This window comes from Onychomys torridus, chromosome 7 (genome assembly GCF_903995425.1).
Source record: "Onychomys torridus chromosome 7, mOncTor1.1, whole genome shotgun sequence".
Taxonomy (NCBI): Eukaryota; Metazoa; Chordata; class Mammalia; order Rodentia; family Cricetidae; genus Onychomys; species Onychomys torridus.
The window spans coordinates 75662420-75668419 of NC_050449.1; positions in this window are offsets into that span (position 1 = coordinate 75662420).

Genomic DNA, 6000 nt, shown 5'->3' on the forward strand with positions numbered 1-6000 from the left:
CAAACTGCTTTCAACTCCTTTCTGACTTGATCTATACCCAAAATTTCACGTAGTATTTGAAAACCATAGACAATGTTATCCAAATTCAGTTTCATGGGAAAGCTCATGATTGCTATGCATATAGAACAATTTTTCCAGCTTCCCACTAAAGTAAAAAATAGATTAATGCTCTAAGATAGAGTGATGCCAACATTTTATGTGCAAGCCTTATTGACATTGTAGTAAAATTGTGGAGTGGAAAACTGGGGACAAGGAGTCAGTTCTGGCTGACAGCATTTTGGTACTAGGATATTTCTTTTCCTTTTTATTTGCATATGTTCATTGTACATGTGTTGTGTCTCATAGAGATGTCTTCCAAATAAATCATGTGCCATACTCACTTTCATTCATTTCTGCCCATTTAGTTTCCCCTTCTACTTCCCTTCCTGTTAGTCTTATTTCCTCCCCTATTTCCTTTCTGCTTTCATGTTACATATGTATACACACATACACACAAATACATATATATATATATATATATATATATATATATAATTTTCTGTATATATGAAGATTTTGGAACCCATAAGTAAGAGGAAGGGTAATATTTATCTTACTGTATCTGACTTACTTCACTTAATATAACTATTTGTAGTTACTATTTTCAGAAAATGAAATCATTTCATTTTTTCCTTATTGCTAAATGAAATTCCATTGTGTATATGTACCATATTTCATGTATCTCTTCACCTGGTGATATACATATAAGCTGATTCCATAAACTGTCTATTGTGATCATTGAAGCAATAAGCATGGTTGTGCATCATCTCTGCAGTACACTGAGTTAGAATCCTTCGCAAATATAAGATATATAGTCAGGATCATATAGCTGTCCAACATGGTAGTGCAATATGTAGGTATAAATTATATATATGTATGTATAATTTTAAAATATATATATATAACTTTTTTTGGAATGGCTATACTGATTTCCAAAGTGCCTAGACCAGTTTGCCTTCTCAGCAGCAGTATATAAGGGATTGCCTTTTGTCTAAATCCTCCAGAACATTTGTTATTCTTTACTGTTGTTTGCATTCTTGAAGACAGCCATTCTGAATAGAATACAACTAATCTCAGTGTAGTTTTAATTTGGATTTTACTGATAGCTAATTCTATTTGCTGGCTAGTTTTATGTCAACTTGACTTAAGCTAGAATCATCAGAGAAGAGGGAACCTCAATTGATAAAAGACCTCCTAAAATTGAGCTGTAGGCAAGCCTGTAGAGCATTTTCTTAATTAGTGATGGATATGGGAAGGCCCAGCTCATTGTTTGTGGGGCCCTCCCTGGCAGTCCTAAGTTCTATAAGAAAGCAGGCTGAGCAAACCATAAGGTGCAAGCCAGTAAGCAGCACTTCTCCATGGCCACTGCACCACCTCTTGCCTCCAGGTTCCTGCCCTGCATAAGTTCTTGCCCTCCTACTTTTGATGAACTGTTATATGAAACTGTGAGTAAAATAAACCTCCTCCCATGTTGCTTTAACTAAGTAATTAGTAACCCTAACTAAAACATACTCAGGGTTTTTTTTTTTTTTTTTAATTTTATTGACTATTTGTACTTCTTTTGAGAACTGGCCATTCATTAGCCTGTTTCTAAGTTCTTTGTGTATTATACATGTAAATCCTCAATGAGAGGTACAGCTCAAAGAGATTTTTCTTTCATTTGTTAGTCTGATGCTCCATTCAGTAAATGTTTCCTTTACTGTGTAGAAGTTTTTTGATTTCATGGATTCCTGTTGGTCAATTTCTAGCTTTAATTTTCTGAGCTGACAGAGAGTATCCAGAAAGTCCTTCCTATGCTTATTTCTTCAATAGGTTTCCTATAGTATATTGCTTCAGGGACACAAAAATGTTATAACCACTGTGCTGGTTAATATTAATTGTCAACTTGACAGATTCTAGAATCAAATGGAAGATCAACATCTAGGCATTCCTGGAGGGCAATATCTTGATTGTAGTAACTAAGTTGGGACTACTTGCCCACAGTGGGCAGCACCATTCCTCTGGGCCCGGATTCTGGCCAACATAAATGCAGAGAGGAAACTGAGCATTCATCACCACTGTTTTCTGATTCTGAATGCTGTGTAACCAGCTCCTTTAAGACCCACTGCCTTGACCTCCCCACCATGATGCACTCTGAACTGTGAGCTATAATAAACTATTTCTCCCTTAAAATATTCTTGTCAACACAGTTTATCACAGTAACAGGAAACCAAGATAACCACATAAGAAAATGTTGGGCATTTCATATATGAAGTTGACCATAAACTTACTATGTAACCTAGAAAATTCCATGCTTAGGTATTTAACTGAAGGTGATTTTTTTTCTCTTTAAATCCACTTATATGCTTTATTATATTTATTTACTCATATATTTTGAATTATCTTCATATCTCTGGGAAAAAAAGCCAACTTGATTTTTGGTGTATGATCTTCTTGATTATACCTGTATTCAGCTTGAAAGTATTTTGTTGAAATATTTTTTCCTTTTTTTATTTATTATATTTGTGTTTTAATTTTACACATCAGGCATGGGTTCCCCTGTCCTCACCCCTCCCGCCCCCACTCCCGCCCCCACCTTCCTCCCAGCCCCTACCCTCCATTCCCATCTCCTCCAGGGCCAAGACTCCCCTGGGGATTCAATTCAACCTGGTAATGACAGAGAAATAGATGAGATCTACATGAACAACCTGGACATCAGTGGGAGTAATGAAAGGCAAGGTTCGAGGGAAAGAAAGCTTAGGGGAGCAGGAGATCCCAGCTGGATCAGAACAGAAAGGGAGAATAAGGAATAACAGACCATGATAAATGATGACCACCACATAAGAATAGGAAGAGGCAGAGTGCTGGAGAGGTCCCCAGAAATCCACAATGATACAACCTCTGTAGACTGCTGGCAATGGTCGAGAGAAATCCCTATCTGACCTAGTCTGGTGATCAGATGGCCAAACACCCTAACAGTCGTGCTGGAACTCTCATCCAATAACTGATGGAAGTAGATGCAGAGATCCTCAGCCAGGCCCCAGGTGGAGCTCCAGGTGTCCAATTGTTGAGAAAGAGGAGGGACTGTAAGAGTGTGAATTGTTGAGACCAAAATTGGAAAAGCACAGGGACAAATAGCCAAACGAATGGAAGCACATGAATTATGAACCAAAGGCTGTGGAGCCCCCAACTGGATCAGGCCCTCTGGATAAGTGAGACAATTGAACATCTTGAACTGTTTGGGAGGTACCCAGGCAGTAGGACCCAGGCCTATCCTTAGTGCATGAGCTGGCTGTTTGGAACCTTGGGTTTATACAGGGACACTTTGCTCAGCCTGGAAGGAGGGGACTGGACCTGCCTATACTGAAGGTGATTTTTTAAAAGTAAACCCATTTCCATACAAAGACATGTGCCTGGTATATTAATGATAACAGATAACTGGGAAAATAAATCCAAATGTTCGCCAAAGGTAAGTGGATAAAGGCATCATGATCACATTGAGTAGTAGAAAAATACAACTCAGAACATTATAATGTGTAAACTTCGTTTCGCGTGCTGTTTTTTAAAGTTTAAGACTACAGAGATGTTAATTACTCTGATATGATCACTAATCATTGTATATATGCATCAAATATACTCATAAGCCTGTACAATTGAAATAAGTATTTTTTAAAAGACATATATAAAAGGGTTTTCAGAATCAATTAGTTCTAAAAATTATAGATAGAGCATCATTAAAATTCAAAAGCATTTCCTGAGAAAAATCAGCTAGATGCAAGAAAGACATAATTAAACACACAGAATGTCCTAAAAATAACTTCTCTAGACTATAGTGGCAGAAAAAAAAGACCAGTGTCTGCCTGGGGTCAGCAAAGTGGCAGCAACCAGACAGGGAAGGTTCCAAGCAAACACTGACACGTGGAAATTTCCATACTTCCTTCTGTTGATGGTTAGATGAACATATGAGAAAACGATGCATTTTGTTAGATATAAAGTATACCTCAATAGAGACATGGTTTTAAAGGCAAGAAATGTTTAACTTAGAAAATTCGTAAATATTTTATCACATGCAGCTTGTTTAAAAATAGACTTTTAAGAAATAACGGCTATTAACATATCTGAAAAAAGAAATTTACAGTCTTAAAAAATAAAAGCAGCAAAGAAGAATGCATAATGAATAGTCTAAAAGCAAGCAATATGTAACAGAATGGTGAGATCTGAAAAGCAGCTTTTCAACTGACTGCACTAAAATAACACTAAAACAGTGTATAAAACCTAAGTACAGGAGAATTTTAGAGTGAAAATTCTAGCATTCTGAAAATAAGAAAAAAGGGGGCTCTTACACTAATATATATATATATATATATATATATATATATATATATATATTATGAAAATTTTAAATTTTAACTGTCTTTATACTTAATACTAGATGGAGAACATTGACCATGAATATGTCCAACATTTATTAGATATCCAACAACACTGATGTATTAAACTCCCAAGGGACTGTAGTTTACATTCTAAAATTTCTGCTTGCCTTGGTGCAAATGTATTTCATTTAAATAAGCAATTAAAAATATCATTTTTTCCCAAAGGTATGAACCAAGAAGTCTTGTTTGGTATTAGGCTTGGCTCACCATCACACTCACAGTATATGGAGTTCTTAGGCTGTGCTGTGGTATTAGTGTTGGTGTTTAATGTGTGGTAACCACGGGGTGACCACTGGCCACAGTATGGAGTACTTCCACTGATGAATTAGCAATGATGTGTGAGCTGGAATAGTCATGAAGCAATTGGGATCCAAGGTGATGGTCACAGACACACACACAGTTCCAGTGACTGTAGGATCTGATGTGCTTCTAGTTGGCCGTGACTTCTGTGTTCCAGGAGTGGGTATTCATGGACTACTCCTAGTAACCAAGACCTAAACTCAGACATATACCAAGCAACCATTGCTTCAGGGTCTGGGTGTTCCTGCTACAGTTAGTTCTCCAGTAAGTATGTTGCAGACGCTCACAGAACATTCATGTTGCAGACCTTTACAGAACATTTGTGTTGCAGACACTCATAGAACATTTGTGTTGCAGACCCTCACAGAACATTTATGTTGCAGACACTCACAGCACATTCATGTTGCAGACCCTCACAGAACATTTATGTTGCAGACACTCACAGAACATTCGTGTTGCAGACCCTCACAGAAAATTCATGTTGCAGACCCTCACAGAACATTGGTGTTGCAGACACTCACAGAACATTTGTGTTGCAGACCCTCACAGAACATTTATGTTGCAGATACTCACAGAACATCCATGTTGCAGACACTCACAGAAGCATCTGTGGAACAGCAGTGGCTCTGCCATGCACAGCATCACCTTATTCCTGACACTGCAGTAGTCATGAATTTGAAGTACGGCAAATCCACTGCAGGCAGGGAGCTGTGGTCTTCAGCATGGGAATAAGAGAAGCTACGGCTCTTGGCTTCGGTATAAGCACGAGGTTCAAATGATGTCAGGCTCTCTCTGTGGGCTGTATTTAGTGATGGCTGAGACTCCTACCACATCGTTCAGAACAAACTGCTGGGTATTGTTTAGAGAACATTAAGGGAAATGCCTCTATGAAAGCTGCAGGAAGTCAGTATGTACAAAGGCTGCTGAGATCCTCCATAAAAACAGGCCAATGTGGTCTGCTACGTGTTGCTAGTCCTTGGGGGCTGTTTCTTATGAGTCTAGACATACTTTCTATACAGTATTCGCCACCTCCACTTTTGTGCCATTGTGTTTCCATTTGGACGCTTGAGCCTTCTACAGACCACTGGTTATCTATTTCTTTTAGAATCATGGAGGCTAGTATTTCATTCTCTGCCACCTTGCTGGTGTGGTTTTTCTTTCCCTTTCTGTCATTGATTGTGTGTGTGTGTGTGTGTGTGTGTGTGTGTGTGTGTGTGTGTCTGTGTGTGTCTGTGTGTGTCTGTGTGTC